This window comes from Columba livia, chromosome 12, assembly GCF_036013475.1.
Source record: "Columba livia isolate bColLiv1 breed racing homer chromosome 12, bColLiv1.pat.W.v2, whole genome shotgun sequence".
Lineage (NCBI taxonomy): Eukaryota > Metazoa > Chordata > Aves > Columbiformes > Columbidae > Columba > Columba livia.
Window position 1 is genome coordinate 12,040,478 of NC_088613.1, and position 20,678 is coordinate 12,061,155.

The window sequence follows — 20,678 nt, forward strand, 5'->3', positions numbered from 1 at the left end:
GATACCTTGTACCAACTTTCAAAATATTATCTCTGGCAAAACACAGCATTTGCTTTGCTGTATGAAAAACCTGTTTTCACTTTTGGAGACACAGTATAATAAATTTTGGCAAGCTGAGTGATTTCGTATCTATGATTCATTTGGCAAGGCAGAAATGCTAAATAAGAAATTTGCCTTGAATTTACATACCCCATCCATACAGCTTCAGCTGCAGCAGCTGAGAGCAAAGAAGATGCTGGTTCAAGTGAGAAGTCTTTTTGGACGAGAGTCTGTAATGAATCACACTTAAAACATGTGGTCATTCTCCACCATGTGCTTATTTTTATCATTCTTATTAGACATCCAAAAAATGTAAAAATCTCTATACATCTCATTTTGAGACCTGTGGCAGAGATGAATAGATAGTTTAAATGAATGGTTTGAAGCTGACAGCCTCAGCAAACTGTGGTTCACAGCAACTGTGAGCAACACAGCTGTGGCATCATGCTGAAAATATCACCCTATTTAAACACATGTACAAACCACAAGAATGAATTAATTGTGTCCTGGAGGGGAGAAGACGGGAAAAGAACACTAAATTCTTTCCGTTAGGCATGTAAAAGGGTACCTGAAAAGTCTCTTCAGTAAAGAACATCAAGAATTCTTCTCTAAAAAAGCAAAAATATAATGAAGACAGTCAAACACAGACAAGCTGCTGGCTTCGCAAAGCTCTTTTGAACTTCCATTTCCCCTTTCTCAGGGCACAATATGAATAAACACAACACTTCTGCCTGAATAAATCAATAATTACTCAAAGTACATAAGAAATAGTCTTATGGTTTAAAATAAGTATCTGGAAGAGCAATAGAACATTATGGATCAATAGTTTTCTATCATTTGATTATCAGATAAGGTCTTTGAAAAAAATTACTTTTTGTTTTGGCCAGTAGCTGGCTTGTGATTTGAGCTTTTCAACAGTAATGAAATAATAATAAAAAGAGATAGCAACTTATTTTCACTTGTTTCATAACTTGTCAAATATATACCCTTTTCTCAAATATGTCATATAGTTAGTTGATAAATAATAAAAGCAGCAGCCCAGATTCCTCAGACCTTACTAAATTCATTATTATCTCCAGCCCTTTAGAAATATGCCTATTCTCACATACAAAACCCAAAAGAACATTATTTTCTTCCTAAACTCTTTAAATGTGAGGCTCATTAGCCCATCTTGACAAGGATATCCTGCTTCATGATGCAGGAACCATCTCTTGTGGGATCCAGCAAGGCTGTACCATATTTATGCTGTATCTATATAATCTTTTGGCCTACATCATTTTTCCTGCTGTCAGGATTAAACTCTGCTTAGTAGGAATTCTACAGGACTTCCTGACATACCACCATCAAAAGGTCTATTATTTGAAACAAATCATTTTCATGATCTTCCAAATGACAGTCAATAGGAATTAGACATAATAGAGAGTTCTGCAGAGGTTATACAAGTTCTACAGTCAACTCAGCCCTAGATTCCTACACTACCAGGGGGTACTTCATTTCTGCATTATTCCATTTCTAGAAGTAATAATTTCATCCAAGAAGTCACCATACTTTTTGCATGATCCATTTTATACTGCTTAATTCTAAATGTATTTTTCTCTCAATCTCTTCCATCTCAAGGGCAGGCTCCCTAGAAAGATCAAACTCATAATTCATACTCAGTTTCAATGTTAATTAATTTCTATGTATTGTTGGATCCACATGAAAAGTAAAACTCTTCTATGAGATTCTGTGACTTTGTAGCTCACCACCAAATGGAGGCCAAGCCTGTCAGTCACAAAACTCTCTATGATCTCTCTTCTGTGGCTGAAAATTTATGGGGTTTATTTATGAAATATTTATTCCATTTCTTCCCGATCATCTCACAATCTCTAAAAAAAGCATTCATGCGACATTATTTCAGTTAATGTAATTTGTAAATTCCTTCTACATTTCATGCTATCAAGTAAACATTCCTTGACTTTCACTCTCGTGTCACACACTCCAGCAGCTGTGTCCTCAATGCATCTGGGTAGAAATTAGTTTTGATCTGATAGCATTCATCTTGTTAGCTAATTTTAAACTTTCTCTTTTCAATTCAAACATCTCTTCATTCAGCTATTCCTGATACTCATTTATCGGCAAGTACAGTAGTCCCCAGCAGCTGGCAATATGAATTATACCTATTTATCCCAGAAATGGGCCAGCACTGCAAAATTTAAGACTGGTTGAAAAACCCTGCAAAGACAGAGATTCCAGAGGTGACTGTGAGAAGAACTGTAATAAGTGCTTGAATGTGGAAACAAATAATCAATTTATGTTAGTTAGTCGGTAAAATCTGAACAAATAAATTTTGCTAAACTTAGAAAACTAAAATTCGGTTCAAAAATTCTCTACATGCATAGCTAATCCTAACATTACTACTTTTTAACAGTGTGGTATATACTTTATATACTCTTTTCAATAACCTTTTACCCTATTTCTTAAAATCACGTGTGGTGCAGTCACTCATCAGCTGAAACTAATGATTATTTTTCAGGTTCATGGCTGAAAACAGGATGGCATTGTCTCTGTCACAGATTACCAGCCTGTTAAAACTCCCCTTGTGTGATGACACTTATTTTAATAATAGATATGAAACATCTCTTGTTTCCTAAATGTTTAATAGGGACTGACTGCTCAAAGGTGCTATCTTGTGAAATCATTTACTTTATGTTTAAAAAAAAAAATTCCTATTTTAATATTTGAGTAAGTATGTAATGAAAATTCCTCCACTTGGCCACAGATGCACCTGCAAAAGTTCACTCAAGTATTACTGATTCCAAATTCATTTCTTTTACTACCACGATAGACAGTTATGGTGGGAGAAGGGTATGGAGCTTTCCTTACACGAATGGAGAGGGCTTTCCTCCTACGACCTGAAAGGAGAGAAGTTCTGGAGTTATACACTGCTATTCTCCAAACCAGTAGAAATTAAATTAAGAACAACAGCACAAGGTTTTGTGGCTCCCTTTTGTTTCAGAAAAGCCTATTTCACCATAAGGAATTGCCCGTATGGTTTTACTAAGGCTATGCTGGGAGGGGACTAAGCATAGTCATGAACCCCATAGTATGGAGATGTTGAGCCATCAGATGCAGGGCACTGATTTGTGGTTACAACTCACATCAGGTATGTTTTCTTTGCAGATTTTTTTTTTTTTTTTTTTCACAGAAAATTCTTCACTTCTAAATTTCATGTTTAAAAAATGAAATGAGAGTAAATTTTCTTTTGATTTTTTTTTGAAACAGAAAAACCAAATACGTCCTAAGAGTAGCAATACTCTTATGCTTCTTCACATCCTGCACTTCCACTCTTAGTATTTGCAAGTATGTATATTCTAAAAATTATACTGTTCCTTATGGAAATGAACTATAAGGAAAAATAAATTAATAAATCACTGATCAGTGTCCTAGAAATACCAAAACTTTATAATCAATAATCCAATATTCAAGTTGAGGTCTACTGAGGAAATGTGAAAGGCTTTTATATTTTCTCTTTTTATTCTATCCTACAGGACACAATGAAATTAAAACACATCATATCCTAGAACCTGCAATCACTCTGGAGCTGCCACAGATGTAAATACATAAGAGGGACCAAAGAAAAAGTTACTACTGCAAAACTGTACAGTTTGTTCTTATACTCCATGCAACAAAAACCACATTTAATTTATGAACATTGGCTCCTTCATGATGAATGCCAAATCTGAATATAATAAACAGGCATCATAACTGCCACAATTTTGTTAAAATAAATACAACTCAGGGCCAAGTCTCCTGGCATATGTTTATGGTATGTATTGCAGGCAGATGTAAGAGCACTCTGCCTACCCTCTGAGCCTAAAAACAAAAAAAAGCTATATAACTGCAGTAGCATGATGTGATGCCTACATTAATAAACCCTGCTGAGAGGCAGCTTTATTTGTGTAGACTCGCTGCTGTGCTAACACAGTTGCACAGTTATCTTTTAGCTCAGAGTTCACACAGAATAATCCCAGATGTACAGAATAAACATACCAATGGTTTAAATTCACAGAAAAAAAAACCCTCCACGTTTTTTGTAACCATGATATACAAGAACCTGTGATCAGCTTGGAGATGTTGCATGTATAATTCCACCAACCAACTGCTATTCCTACTGAAATGGTGCAATTTATAGAAAACTTACTGACAAGAGACAATCATATTAAAGCAGATCTGTCTGCAGGCTTTATCTTGCTGTAATTTATCAAAGTATTATTATACTCCTACTTATCATGAAAAGCCATTGTCATTTTAATATAGTACTGTGAATGAGGCATATTTAATATACACATAAAGATTATGATAGGCAACAAAAATATTCAGTAATAATGAATATATTTTATAATCAGTGCTGATCACTTTTCCTGAACTTGCAGTAGATGCATGTTGTCGTTTCAGGGAAACTGTCTAATTGCAGTGTAAAATTTTCAGAAATTATTACACACATGCACAGAAAGGCACATGCACATTCATATAACTGAAGTACACATACTTTATTTTAACCCAAAAAAACACCCCACCCACCAATCCCAAACCTCCCTAGATTCACTGCACAGGCCAGCTTCAAAGTTTCTACCACTATATTTTTAATGTACTAAAAGAGGGTAAAACAGCTAAGAACTCCTTCCTCCAAACTGCCCAATAAAAAGGATTGTGAGTTTGTTTCCTTCGATTTTTTTTTTTTTGTTGTTATTATTTTTATTTTATTTTCTGCTGGCAGCAATATTCTGACACACTCTCTAAAACAAAGGCATTATAATATTCTATGCAGAAATTATAGATTTCATGTCAGGCCTTTAAAACAAACAGTAAACTGTAAAATGTATGATGTGAGCCAAGTTTACCTCTGGAACCTACTGTTAAAAAAAAAAAAAAAAACAAAAAACCCAATGCATAACGAAGTGAGTCTTTTCTTACCTTACCCCTAACTACCTCTCTAATACTTCCTTTCCGCATTAGCTTTCTCAGTAGATAAAGAAATGCTCATCTAGCCCTAATATAGAATTTAACATGTACTAACTACACTACGGATTGATTTAGACAATCATTCACCAAACACTAATTAGAAACATCTCTTTCTGTTTAATTATTGGTCTCTAATGATAATAGAAGACGACAGCATATTTTCCAAGGAGTTGACAAGAACATATTCTTTGGCAACAGTGAAAGCTGTCATACACTCGGTGGTTTCAATTTTCTTTCAAAATTATGCTGGAAGAAGCACTTCTGCAATGCCTTGGGAAAAAAAATAAAATAAAAGTAGTGAACATCTGCTGATATTGATTCTGTGAATCTGAAACTTTATGAAACCATAGATGGGATACATTTGACGAGCATTTTTCTGGAACACGTTCAGACTTAAGCAAACAACATCTGTTAATATTGATTTTTGGGTTACATTGGAACTTTCAGAAGAATTACAATCAGCGAGTGATTGAAAAGTGTTGCTATATATGTTAGAAGATCAAATACTAAGCAAAACTTCGAGAGGTCTGCTTGTCTTTGGCTTCATTAATAATCTATAATCATGCCCTTCTAGAAGAAAAAAAGAATAAAGATAAGAAATAACATTTGCTTTATTTAACTCAGTAAAAGTTCAGAGAATAAAATTAACATATAAAAAATGTGGAGAAAATGGCTCATGCAAAATTTTTCAGTTCTACAGCTGACATCAACATTTCCAAAGCTGCATCATAATACAAAATAAATAATTAAGTCTGAAGAAGAGAAATCATCATGACAGCTGAAGAACCCTGTTTCGAAAAGGCTTCTTGCAACAAAAATGAAAGTTTTATTTCCCCAATACTCTATAGCTTTAGAATCATTAACAAAACACAGTAGTACATTCACAAATTGTAACAAGAGGATTTTAAATTCTCTTTGTTGGTGAATATATCAGTCCTGGTTGACTGATACAAAAACTATCTTTATGGGTGAACTTCTCAATTTTTCCATTTAAGTGACATTTTCCTATAATAGCAAACTTCTAGTGAAGTGATGAATTTACTCAGCAGTCTTTGATTTAGTAAATGATTCAGTACAATTAAAGTACACACTGAAATGTCAATATGCTATTTTTTCATGTTTCACTCTTATAGTGCTTATTTAATTCCAGTTCTTCTGCAGCAACTGGGTATTCGTGGATGTGGTATTTTATGCAATGTCAGCAGTATACAAAATACTATGGAACAGCAAATATTATAGGAAATACATCAGTCTTGTACCATTCATAAAAACATTTATAATATAGAACATATTTTTAAGAAACTGTTTTCTGATGTAACGGACCTGCTAGTTATTAAACTCCTTTGCATCTTCTTTCCATGACCACGGTAAGAATCACATAGGAGAATGTACTCTCTGCCAAGCTCCTACGTCTTTTCCAGTCACAGATTAGGCCTTGATATGAACAGATAATGGTACTAATGAATCAACTTCAGTTAGAGGTCATACAACCCTACAAACACAATCAGGTTTTGGCAAAAGTCATCCGAACGTTACCACCTGTGTAAAAAATAAGTCATTTATTCACGGAAAATATTTTGGAGGACAGAGTATTCAATTTTATAAGTTTATGTTTTCACACAAGTTTATGCTGCTTCTCTGTCCTAAAGAAATTCTATTTGCACTTGAGAGATTTCTTGAAGTCAAATCCCAACCATATGGAGGTAGCAGTCAGTTCTATTTATCTTTCACACCATATGAAGTACCACCAGCTAGCCCAGTATCTTGCTGGTAAATCGAAGCAAGACATGGGTAATGTGAGTTGTCAGAAAGACATACTTGACAGCACCATGTGCTTCCTTCAGTGGAGAACATCTGTTTGCAAACCACCAAACCACCACCAAAAAATTGAGGATTTCTTGATACTGACAGTAGCCGTGTAGCTTGGACTGTTATGTATACATATATATATATATATATATATATATATATATATATATATATATGAACACACAGACACCTCATGTGTTTGTGTGAGTTTAGATTTATTTAAACTATCTCTATTTCATTACACAATACAGATTTTCCCAACTCCTGACCATTTTAGTATATGCAATTTATAATTTCTTCATTGTTTAGAATTTAATTATCCTTAGATTTCTTCAGTCCAAAACAACATATCTGGGGTTTTATACACCAGCCTTAAAAGAAGCTGCAGCTGGTACCAAGCGGCTTATCCGTCCTGTTCTGCTGTGCTCCCTGGGCAGGGGAACCAGCCCTTCTTTGACCACTTGCCAGCAGCTACAAACTGGTGTTACCACCACAGCTCTGGGCTGACAAAGCTCCACACTTGAAGGTCCTGCATTGAATGCTGGAAGATGCTCAGATAATTTAGACATGGAGCATGGTGTGAGATCTAAGAAATATAAAAGAGAAACAGCAGTTCTTAAGTATTTGTGGAAAAGCTTTCTTGGTTTATAGTTCAGAGCAGCTCTGGTCATAGTCCAGAATGCTTCTGAGGATCAAAGAGTCAACATAGCATGCACTGTTCTTCTATTCTTCAAACATACCATCAATCAGTAACCAAACAGCACTCCTATTTTCTAAGCATACCTTTACAATACAGCCACTGCACAAATTAAATGCTTTCATGTTGAGTGAGTTATAATGGAAATTGTAGACAAGAAAAAGAGCAAATTCACTCATTACAGCATTTTTCCCCCATTGCTATACAGTGAGAACACAACAAGGCCAGTAATATTCAAAAGACAGGGAGAATAACCAGGCAAAAAACTCCTGTTCACTGACCAAAGCACAATGTACTGCAATGCCTTCAAAAAATATTATATATATGTATTTTTAGATACACTTACGCCTATATCTGTACACCTATATGTATACCTATATGAATATAAACCAAGATATATATATACACACACACATCCCACGTACATAGATAGATGTATATACACTTTCAGATAAGAAAAACATTGCGTGCTGTGAAACAGAAATAAAATTAGAGGATCAAGTTAACACTAAAGACAACTTTTTGTGCCTTCCATCTAATACTTGTTTCCAAGAAGATTGCCCTATTGGTCAATACACCACAAAAATTGAAAGGAACAGCTACAGAAAGCAAAAGCATTTACCAGTTTGATCTACTTCTAACTAGCAGGATTCATACTTTTTAAAATGGAGAATTTAATACTAATTACTATGCTAGAACTAGGATTGCATTTTCATGCTAAAGTTCACGTGGTTCAAAGCTGACCTTCAGAATACAGCATTCTGCATTCACACTATGGATTTTATCTAAAGGAAAGTACATATTTTCTCAGTAGAAATCTTGATCAAACTGAAGCCTAAAAGAATGCCTATTTAGTCAGACTACTTCAGTATGTTTAATTACCTTTGTTACATTATTTATGGAAATTAATAGAACAATGTAGTCTAAAAATACAGGGTTTCAAACTGTTTATATATTAAAGGGCTTCTTATTTGGTTCAACAACAGTCGGAAGTCTTATTTTGTAAGGCTTCTTAAAGATTAATGTCAACACTTCTTGTCACTACCTTTATCTTTATAATCTACTAAAAGTGATTACATAAAGACATTAAGTAACTAATATAAACCTTTTTAACACCAATATAGAAAATGTACAGCCATGTGCCTTTTCTAAAAGCCATGCACAAATTCCTTTCTTTGAGACATTCTTAAAAATGGTTCAGAGATATAAGGTCTTTTCTTAAATGAGTTTTACAGAAGTGGAAGCACTAAGTCACATAACCATGCCTTCTGAGCATGCATATTTACATAAGCTTTAGCCATCATTGATTACAATTGTTTCAACATACCAAACTTCATACGTACTTTGCTTGGCCTGCTCTCAAACTTATGCAAAATTGGCCAGTCCCTGAAAACAAGTTCTACCTTTTGAGACATTGAGTAGCGCTGAGCCAGATAGGAGGGTGTGTGCGTGTCTTGTGTGTCACTGAATTTGTCCCAAATACTTTTACATAGCATCAGGCAGCCGTCTATTCCTGAACATTGCACCCATGTACACAGTACAAAAGATAAAAGGGTAAAAGGTAAAGAGTGAGCTTGTTTAGGTAGTGAAGTTAGCTTTAGTTGCCTGTAATTTCTACTGTTCAATAAGGACGGATTTTCTGATTCTTCTTTCCCTTAAAGAGACACAGAAAACTTACAAAGCTCTGAATCTTCATGCCTTGATAACGTATAGATCTTCATCTGAATCACCTTTATAGAAGGACTTAGTAACTGCTAAGGTTGAAACATTTAATGATATGGTTATAAATTTTAATTAGGGGGAAAATTTAGGGAAAAGTACTGATAGTAGAAAAGGTCAAGAAACTCCTTTATACTGTTTTGGAATGAAAAATTCCTATTTTATTTTATTATAAGCTTGCTGTAGTTGATTTACATAGATGATGTACTATAACCAAATAAACTAAAAAAAGCATTATCTAAATTACTATTGCTATCATCTTTTAATCAAAGATTTCCACTTACTAAACCGAAACATTTTCTCCTTCTTTACAGTCAGAGAATTTCTGAATTAGTGAGTTTGTCCTACCTGGCATGAAGACATACGCTGATAACTCAATCCTTCCCCAGACAGAACTCTTGTCCTTTCCACAGCTCTACGGAAAAGTTAAGCAGGAGAAATGCAACTGGCATTTAGATTCATACTGAGGGCATTGTGTTAACTGTCACTGAGATTAATATAACCTGCAAAAGGCATTGTGGTAGCTGGCAGTTAGATTTATATAGTGAGGTTAATGAAGATATACAGTATGTTTAAATGTTCCCGGACATGGCTTCCCCTGCTCTTCTCTCAAGTTTCCCAAAAAGTAGACCTTGCCAGTTATTTGAAACAGACATATCTTTCATTTAAAAAATTGAACCACATGCCTTTTTGTCCACTCCTGATATTTATGCTGTTTTCCATGACTGCTGGCATCTACATACCGAACCTATGCATCCACTCTTTTTTTTTCCTAATTCCATAGAATCTTTCTCTATATTCTCTTTAAGGAATACTGTAAAAATCCTCACTGATTAAGCTCAGCAAGACCCTGTGTTTAATTGGAAGGCATCTGGCAGTTTGTAGCAAAGGGATCCAGCTGATCACTCCCCTGCAGATTCTGAGTGTCACTAGGCAGAGCTCTACTAAGATATGTAAAAAACAGCCTCAGAATGTTACATCGAATAGTTTGGAACAGCAGTCCATTCATAGATTCCCATTGTAAAGTATCTGGGTATTTCATGGACTAAAGAAACATGAAATACCGTGTATATTGAGTTCAGCACACATGAAAATGCTAAGTGCGTAAAGTGCTTGTATTTGTGTGATGTGTTCTGCCTAGAAAAGTATCAAGTTCTCACAGTGCTAAATAATAACACTACTCATTAACCTGTCTTGATAAACCTGTGAAATATTTCCCACCAACTGGTAAAAATTCAAACACTCACATATAAGAGCATTTGGGGTTGAAAATTCCTTTTGAGTACATATGCCATTTAATTCTACAGCGTGCTCTAGAATTTTAGCATCATCATCTCAAGCCTTTTAAGTACCTGTCACCACATCATTGTATTTTGAACACTAAGGCCTCAGATCAACTTTCAATGGATTATTTTATTCCCTATCTTCCTCATTATCCTTGGCTGATTTCAAAAGCTGCTGAACTTAGATTTCTATTTTGCTAAATAAAAACTTGCATCTGTGGAGGACAAATCACCTAGCAAAGGTAAACAGATGAATATACAAGCAAAGCAGCAGGTTCATGAAGGAGCAATGCCAATAGTAAGAAAAAAAACGCTTTTGTTACAACTGGATTACATGTATATAGTGTGTGAAGTACATTTTATCAACTATTTGAAATAACTTTTCATATAAGAAACCTATTGCTTTCTTTTTATCACAATATTTTTTCCACATGTAGTCTCCCCATTTTCTTGCAAATTATGAAAATAAATATAAAAACCAAGGCATCCTCAATGTCATTTCCACTACAAAATAGAGGTAGCTGATAGGTATAATATGATTCTAAGAAAATCCACATATCACATACAACAAATTTTAAGAAAGACCAAAACCAGACACTGATACTGACTCCTTTATGATTCCAGGTCTAAAGCACTAAAAAAACTGTCATAGAGTTCCACCCTTTCTGATCAGAGTGGACTAGAAAAATCATATGTGGGTGGGCTGATCTGTGGTATGTAGTCTTCTCTTTATATTGCTTCTTTTCTTGCCATACCCTAATTTTAACTCATGCTATTGCCATAATTCAAAAATTCCAGAGAGAGTCTAACAGCTAAATCATTCCTTATCTATCAAACCCAGCAATATACCAGAGTACTTATTTCCCTGCTGAATGCTTTAAGTAGGAGGGGAACATATGGAGCTAGTATTTCTTATTTCAAATATTGATCCGCTCATCAAGCTCAACTGTAAGTAAATAGTCAGGCAGAAACTATAAGCATAACTCCATATCAGCTGTAATTCCTCACAAAATGTAATACATATTCCCTTGCAAAAAGGCAAGAACATAATCAGACATGAAAACCCGACTCTAGTGTTAGTGATGTAGAGCCATGGTGACTTTAGATATAACAAACATGGATTATCAAAAATGCTTTGTATTTTCCTGAAGGGTATTTCAAGTCAACCATGAGTTCTTATTAGAGTTCACTTTTAAATGTATGATATTTGAGTATTCACTTGTAATTTATCATCTTGTTCATGGAGATGCATGATTAATGAAAGGAAACTGAAAGATAATTGAAAAGTACTAATAAAATTTAATATATTAGATCTGTTATTTTTAATTTTCCAAAGGATCATCAGAAAGACCCTTATCACTTAAATGAAGTCTCTTTAAATGACCACAAGATTAATATTATGGGCTTAAACCCCTGTAAGTGGTTTCAAAAGAAGCAGGGCCCTACATATGTAGAAGTCCTGTCGATTATATTTTCTGCCACTGTTTTTTTTTACGCAAGAGAGTCCTTTATTATTTGATCTCATTCTTCCTCACAAGATTAAAAACCAAAAAGCCTGTTTATGTGAGCTGCAATACCTGGTCACAAGAAACCAAATGCATTTAGAAGTAGGTCAGTTCATCTAAACTGGGACCAAATTAAGTTATTGTTTAGTGTGCATTTGTACCGGTTCATTTTGTTCAAACAAATAAATCATGTCTCTTATTTCTGTGAAAATATGCACACCAAAGCACACATGCAGAACATGTACAAGTGGAAGGGATGCATGAAAACAGAAAAGATACTAAGCTGCATATTCTCCCCCTATATCAAAGATGGCCAAACAGGATGAGCTGTTTTATTTCCAACCAGAGTGCTGTGAACGTCTGTAATGTATCTTTGAAGATGTTACAAAAATAACACCCTTATGTTATTAATTTTTCAAAGGTCATTCCCTTTAGAAATATGTGAACTTGTATAAATGACAAATAATACCTAACGATGAACAACCAGAGAGGAACAGCCAGCTGGCTTACTAATATTCAAAGCGGACTCAAAAGACAGCTTCATAACAAAGGGAGAGGAATATATCATGTAAGGATGACACATGGGTTCAACTGGTAAAACACACATCAAAGACTATCCCAGGTACTAAAAGGAACTGTTTAATTAGCAGCTTCAAGAAGAGTGACCATTTGCATACTGAACAAATAACTGAGTTATCTGTGTTCTGATCAAAGGCATTTGGATCTGAATGGTCAGGGATTATGTATTATGTATCAGTCAATGACACATTAATGCACCAGTCTGAGTCAGAAATGCTCGATGTTTGCTCACAGAAACATGTTTCCTTAATCAATGGAGTTCAGAGATCTTTTACTATAATTGCCATACCAATGAGTTTGGTGGACAGACACAGTTTTGATGTAAGGGCAAATCTGTTCTAATTAAGGCTATGGGGCTAAAGGAGGTAGTAACAAAATGTAGTTAGTGGATTTTTTATCCTTTCTTTCTTTATATATACTTTCTATAATAATACAGTTGCTGGGGAAGAATAGCTCAACAGGCATTGATAAATCTTTCCCTTTATTCCAGCTGAATTATTTCCATTTTATTTTAGTATCACCATGTGTGAAGTTTCAATAGCTGAACAACTTGCTTCTGAAACTTTATTTGTCCCATGGCTCTTCTAAAATCTGAGCTTGATATTGAAAATTAGTTTCATATTTACAGGGTTTGAAATGTCCATGTGTGACTGGTACAATCGAGATGTAATTTCATACAAGCTACTGCAAACCAATAATGAGGATCTCAGTGATGTGGAGATTCAGCTGTCAGTTCAAAGATTTCATTTCTGAGCTATTCCCTTCAGCAGAAAAAAGAACATTTGGAACAACGTTTGTAAGCTAAATGGTAAAGTATCCTGAGGGATGTGAGCAAAAGCAGTTAACAAATAAACCATCTAAAGAAGTAGTTGTGTCATTTGCAACAATAGCACAGCAATGTAGATCTCTAATACATTTTTACTTCCACAATTAACATCACATAGTTGTTCTACACAGCTTATTATCATTAGATTGCAAAGCACTTTACAGTGTCTACTGTCATCAGCCATCAAATACACAAACCTAATTGTTCATTAGTATTGACTATTATGTTTTTGCAATGCTTTGGCAGTGAAATTTCTTCCACATATTATTTGTGGCTACATCTATACTAGTTAATTATACCATTCCCAGGCAATAAAATATGGTCCCGGATATTGTTAAAAGAATCCAGGGAATGCTTCTGGCCTAGCCCAATGCACACTCTCCCAGATAAATCCCAAGCCTAAACTGGGAGCTGGAACTTTCCAGTGATGACTCCAGAAAGATCATTCACATGCAGCCATCCTGTTTTGGCAGGTAGGAGATTTTACTAGCACAGGGTTGATCTGTTCCAGTTGGCCTCAGTGGCTGGGAATCTTCCCAAACATGTTTAATTTACCAGTGTCAACAGCCTGATAGACAAAGAATTAATTAATCAATTTGGCCCCTTTAGGCCATCTTGTACTTCAGCAGCAAGGAAAAAGCCATGTGGGGAAACAAAGGAATAATACTTTGGACATCTCAGACTCCTGGGAAAGTGAAATGAAAACATGTGTCTTCTCAAAAACTTTCACCTCAAAAAAAGAAAAACAAACGAACAACTAAAAACAAACAACAAAACCAAACAAACAAAAAAAACACAAACAAAACCACACGACCAACACAGGAGGAGTTTGTGAAGTACATTCACAGCTTACTTTTTAAAAACAGAAGAGGATCATTTTGATTTTTGGGTTTCAGTCTAACTGGTATTGATTCAACAGGATCAAGAGCAAAGGGTGCCTGAAAGACAGAGAGAGAAGTGGGGAGGAGTTAAAACATATTTTTTAATGTGTGCATGAAGCCAAAGCCAGACTCCAAACACTGCAAAGACTCTTTTCTCCTTCTTACTCCTCAGTTTTGAATCTAGGGCATGTTTTTAAAAGCATCTGAAGTCACAGACAAATTAAACTTCTTTTCAAAATACTAACAAAGATGGAAGTTTTAAAGGAAACAGATCTTAATAACTTTAACCTCTAGAACAACACAGCCAAATATCCTCAATAAGATTAAAATCATTAGGCACACCTGTGGATTATTTTTTCTTTTTTTGTTTCGAGTATAATTTTTACTTTGTAGCACTGATCCCCAAAATAATGTCTGCTAATGTGTGGTTGTGAATTGAATGAACTCATATCATCTGCTTTGATTTAAATATTGATTCTTTGTAATGTATGAGAACAGCTGCTTTTCTGAATTGCTTTCCATTCTCCTTGTTACTAAAAATATCATTAGCTTATATTTGATATTTTGATGCTTAAATAGCATTTCAACTAGGCAACGTACAAAGTCAGAAAAGATCTATTCACTGAGATCTGAGGAAAATACAATCCAGATTTTCAAACTCTGACTTCACAAAAAAGTGACTTTGGGCAGTTACTTGATATTATCATAGGGAAAACAGCTTATACCTGTAAACCTGAAACTGGAGTGTATACTCAAATTGATAAATTAATGGAATGGATGAAAAAAAGTTCTTCACCTAACTAGAGAAAGTGTTTACAATCAAAACCTGGACAGTGCAATTATTTAAGATTATTTTCCAATAAAGAACTGACGCCTTCAAAGGATTAAGAGAGAGAACCTGCCTCCCTAGTACTAAGACTCCTTTCAGAAAATAGTGAATAATTATTGTAGATAGTTCTGTAACAGACACTTCTCAGTTTCCCAAGTGAAAGGCAGACAAAACAGAGTGCTTGACAAGTAGGAAGAGATGCCTCTTCCTTAAATCACCTCCCAAACAGCTCTGGCTAATTTTGCAAGTAAATCTGACTATTTTTATGTACACTAAGGGCAGTTTTATCTCAATTGTAAACTAGGGATTTAAGTTAAGCTGGTTTCCAGACTTCATATTCTCTCAAACACCTACCTTCATAGGAAATGTACAGCTGTAAAAGTTCCTTACCCTCTCTTTACAAAGGAACACTGGATGGCTATTAAATTGGCCTGGTGAGATAAATACCATCTAGTTTGTATTGTGACATTAAAAAAAAAAAAAAAAAATCAAAATTTCCAACATAATCTATTTTCTCTGAGTAAATCAGGTGTGGGTCAGAGACATATCTTTGTCTCAGCTTTGTCTACCTTGAATTAAGATTCTAAATATTGTGTATCATGCATCATTTTCATATAAATCAGGTCCTTGAGACTCCCTTGTCTGTCTTATGAGTTCCACCTCAAGTTAGCTGAATTCAGTTGGCTCATTTAAATACAAATCTCAGATTTTTTTTCAAAGTGAGGAAAAGGTCCAAGTGACTTGTCCTCCCATGTTCTCTCTCCAGCTACCCTGTAGGCTGTACCTACAGAACTTTCACCACCTCAGTAAATTCTGCCAAAGGCAGAATAGAAATGTAAATGTTGTTGATGTATCAATATCCAGCTGGGGTGAGATGTTACTCTCTGATGCATATTCTTTCTTCTAACACGCTTCTCTGGAAGCAGCTGAAGTTACATTGAAAATTCTTGTTACTTCAGAATAAAAATATCCAAATAGGCGCTTTCCAGTGCAGTTACTATAGTAACTGTGAGAGTGGGAAATTAATTCTGGCGCTCTAACAAGAGTCAAGAATAACCACTTTCCATTACATATGCATAACAATAAAACTATGTTAGCTCATATAAAATAATAATTATGAAAATTATTTTTTCATGAAGTGGATTTTTATTTTTAAAAGAGATCTTGAACAAGCAAGCAGAACCAAACTGTAAAACTACTCTGCACAGTGAGCTAGTTATGCTACCAAAAATTTTGAAAAATGTGGGGTTTTTTGTTTTGTTTGTAATCTCAGACTGAAAGCACATTTTTGGTGGTATCTCTGCTTTCTTCTGTGCCTACAGATTCTAGCAAACATGAAGTGTAGATGATCTATAAATACCTACATGGTGCCACACACACCTCAATGCACACACAAGTACAACTTCCAAAAGATCCAAGTAAGCAAGAAATGCATGATCTAACTCTCAGCTGGCAAATATTTCGTCAAGTAAGAGTTAAGAGCATTGAACTGCACCATGCAGATTTATAACGCTTCTGCTGGGTATAGTCTCAGTAGCTGTTCCACAGTCAGTGGGCTTTATATGGTATGGTGTGTTTAGAGGGAGCCTGCTTTTTATTTTCCTTTCATTTTTACTTTGCTGCCCGAGTGCTTTCTCTCTGAAACAAGGCAAAGGCATTCACATGAACTGTCTGCAAATCCTTGCAACTTAATTGCTTTCATCTGGGGACTTGTTATTGTTAAATTTAATAGACATAGGGGTGTTCTCTGCTGAGACCTTTAATGTGTTCAGGGCCTTAGAGACCTCTGAAGAAAAATGGAACTTATTGGAGAGAAAGTCAATGGTCCACCGACTAAGGAAAATCATGCACCTGCTAAAGAACGCCTTTCTTTTCATATCACACCATGGTCTTTGGGTCCTAAAGGATCGAGTTGACAGGACTAATTTAAACATTTTAGTTTCACTGTGATTATAACATGATGTCCAGCATTAATATACCTATAACTCTTTGTAAAATAACACAGAGGAATATTTTATTGTATGTAGTATGCCTTCCTAGCATACAGATGCAGAGCTCCTTATTAAAGAGTGGTTTTTAATAACACAGAAATAATTCATACAGGATTCTAGATTAGTGGTTCCATAGTTTAAATTTTGATTTTTAGTGAAGTATAATGTTAACTGTATTTGGATCATATTTTCTTATCTAAATATTCACAAATCACTGTAAAAGGACAGATTCAAGTTATTACTTCCCCAGAATGAAAGCTGGTTTTGCAAGAAATTTTCGAGGTGCAGCACTGACCCTGTGATACAAGCCCATACCTAAGTGAGACGTGAGACCTGCCTTCTAGCAGAGATGTTTCAAGCAACAGAGATTGGAGCTAAAGATGTAACAGACTGGAGACTCCATTCTGTGCATGTGGAACCTGTACAAAAGTGCATTCTGACTTGCAAAGAACATTCTTAGTAGTTCAGGCAGGCAGACAGCTGAGATTCTAGTGTACCTTAATGCTATGTAAGTTTTTTTCTATTCATATGAAGGTATGTCAGGATTCACTGCTGGGTTTCATCCTTTATAATGTGGAGTTCGACATGTATTTCAGTTTTCTGGTGTCTTAATCTGCCCTAAAACCAAACAATAAATATCAAAAAATTAAGTAGAAACTCTGTTCTTGTGAGATTACCAGCCTGACTTCCAGCCTAATAGTGTTCAGCTAAGCAGCCAGTTTTGTAAGCTTATTATATAGCAAAGACTTTGAGTTTTATACATTACTTCTATTCTGCAACAAACTATTCTGCCTGGAGGAATTACAGAAAGCTACTACTGAATGAATCATACTGTGCTCCGTAGTAAAAAGGGAAAAAAAAAAAAAAGTAAGAAAATTTATGCCCTTTTGGCCAAATAGTTGGCTGGTTTACATAGCTGAATAAAATAGAATTCACAAGGTTAAAGCAAAAAGCAACCATTAATACAAGGAGAAAACATGGATATGGAATGAAGAGATGCTTTTCAGATGAGAGAGAAGCAGATGGAAAGCTGATGAGGCAAAGAAATGCCAACCTGGGACTTTATCAAGCCATCCAGGTGGCAAAGCAAAGTGTTAGAGCTTAATTCCACAAGATACCAAGAAATTCTTGAGATTTTATGTTCCACAACTGTCCCTACAGATGAAATATTACAGCAGGCAATTAAGTTGTGCACTGCTCTTCATCAATACCTTGTTAGGAGAAATAAAATACAAGAACTTTTTGAGAAGGTGAATTATTTTTAGAGTACCTTTGATGATAGCTTTGAAAACTCCATGAACTCCATTGCTTTTGACACATTCAGAGAGTAAATCTGAGCTACATTTTAATAGCCCTGATGGGTAAATAACATATTAGTTCCATTCCAGAAGTGAAAATTACTTATAAGACTATAGCTTTCATAAAGCTCCTAGAGTGTCTCAGATGACAGATCAAAAATAAAGATGTTTGGGACAATTTTATCTGAAAAGAAAAGGTATAACTGTGAAATATTCTGGATTCTAAGGACTGTCATCCTTAGAACAAGATTTGCTCAAAACAGGGCTGTGGCAAAAATCTTCCTCTGAACTTCCACGTACAGTAATCTGTCAACGCTCAACCACTTTCCTTGATCTACCACAACTTCCCTTATTTGCATTTGACCTCCCATGCCTTTATACCTGACTGACTATAACCTGTCTACATATACAGACCACAGGAATAGTTGTTTGGACTTTCTTTTCTCTATAATTTTACAATACACTTTTATCCTCACAGCTACTGGTAAGGTTACAGAGGTTTAGAGACTCCTAAGTGTGCAATAAAATTGACTATGCAAAGAGCATCAATCTCTCTGCATGCAATATGATCTTGTTCATATAGCAACAAGGGAGAAATGAGTGACAGGTTTCATTCAAAGGGCTATAAAGAAAAGAGACTGGTTAGGAAAAACCACGCATAAGGAAAAGCATCTGAATGTTAACTTGACTTAAAGTATCTAAGATATGATTAAAAAAAAGTATTATAGAAACAAAAGAAAAAAGGACTTGAGAAAATGACTTTTAACAGATTCTTAACACCTATGGGAATCTATGCAAAAAACAGAATAATAGAATAATTCTTAAACATTTTGTCAAAGCCTCAAATTCTACTGAAATCAATGAGAGCTGAAGGTACCAAGGCACTTCATAAAAAATGAGTGTTAAAGCAAAGAGTGAAGCAAGATTGGAGTTAGTTCCATCAATTCTTTGATACCTACTGACAGTCTTCTCACTGTGACACTGTTATTTCTGCTTATTTCTAAAGTAACAGGAAGCCAAAACTTTTCTTTTTATTATAAAAGGAGGGGGGGCTTTTTCTTTCATTTCCCCTTTCTTCTTAACTCATGCTGAATTAGGAAAATTTCCCTGGGAAATACATCTCTTGGGAAATACGTATTCATTAGTAGTTTAACTGCAATGCCAGCACAGTAGAAACAGCTGCATCTCAGCTCTCCCTTAAGAATTGTGTTGTTTTTTGTCCTAAGAGGCTAAGAAAATACATAGAAAAACAAGTAGGAAGTATTATAGAAAGGTGCTAGCAGAATTGCAAACAAATGAAAAGATTAAAACTATGACCAGTGTGAAATAACTATTTAAAATTTGACTTGGTTTTTAAACAGAATAAACATCAATTTACCTTGTTGTTGTTTGTTTTAGAACCATTTATGCCATTTATTCTGAAGCAACGTTACACTTACTTTCATGACCTGCTCTGAGAATGGGTTTGAGATGTTACTGCCACAGCTGAAATATGCTGCTGTATTCAGCAAAGAAATTCACCATTATGCTGCACATAATAAGCTTCGCCACTCATCTTACAATTAGTCATGTTGACACATTTTTATAAATTAGACCTAGCAATCATTTTCAGATGAGACATTTTCCCTGCAGAAGAAATCCTTCAGCTTTGCAGGAAGCATCAAAAGTCAGGCATTTACTATAATAGAAAGCAATTTCTGTTATGGAAAAGAGAAAGGTGCCTTTTGCACATGCCGAAAGGAAAATGAAATGTGAATCAAATTTATGGTGGCAACAACAAAAATACTATTTTCTCCAAGTGAAGAGACGTTTCACATAGCCTAACACTTCTTCTAGGCTCATTGTTCAAGTTCTATATATCATAGTATAACCAGAGGTAAAACAAAGCAAAACAAATTCCACTAATGAGTATGGCCCAGATTCTCCGAGGGCATAGAACAGCTTAGTTACATTAAACGCAAGAGCCATAGCAGCTATTTCAGATATGCAGCTGGTATCACTGAGCCTGAGAACAAACTAGAAAGGGACAGAATAAGACTTCTCCTTCTGCATAAGTCTGTTTTGACTGATCGATTTCTGATGAATTTCCATTAAATATTAAATACTGTGCTAGGTACGTATTTTTAACTGCCTGGTAGTTAATTTACAGTTTTGAGCTGAAGACCCAGAGCTCTTCAATGCAGTATGTAACTACAGCTAAGTAATCTGTCTGCTTAAT

General features: G+C 35.0%; 1 long non-coding RNA gene across 1 annotated transcript in view; it reads right to left on the minus strand.

Annotated features, from left to right (window-relative positions):
- Positions 1–877: 877 nt before the first annotated feature.
- Positions 878–20,678, minus strand: part of LOC110362867 (uncharacterized) — a 65,956-nt gene continuing 46,155 nt past the window's right edge. The window contains exons 3-5 of the long non-coding RNA XR_010475686.1: positions 14,315–14,399; positions 9,617–9,683; positions 878–7,438 (exon numbers count right to left, since the gene is read on the minus strand). This is a non-coding gene — a long non-coding RNA (uncharacterized LOC110362867). The remainder of the gene's footprint in view (positions 7,439–9,616; positions 9,684–14,314; positions 14,400–20,678) is intronic.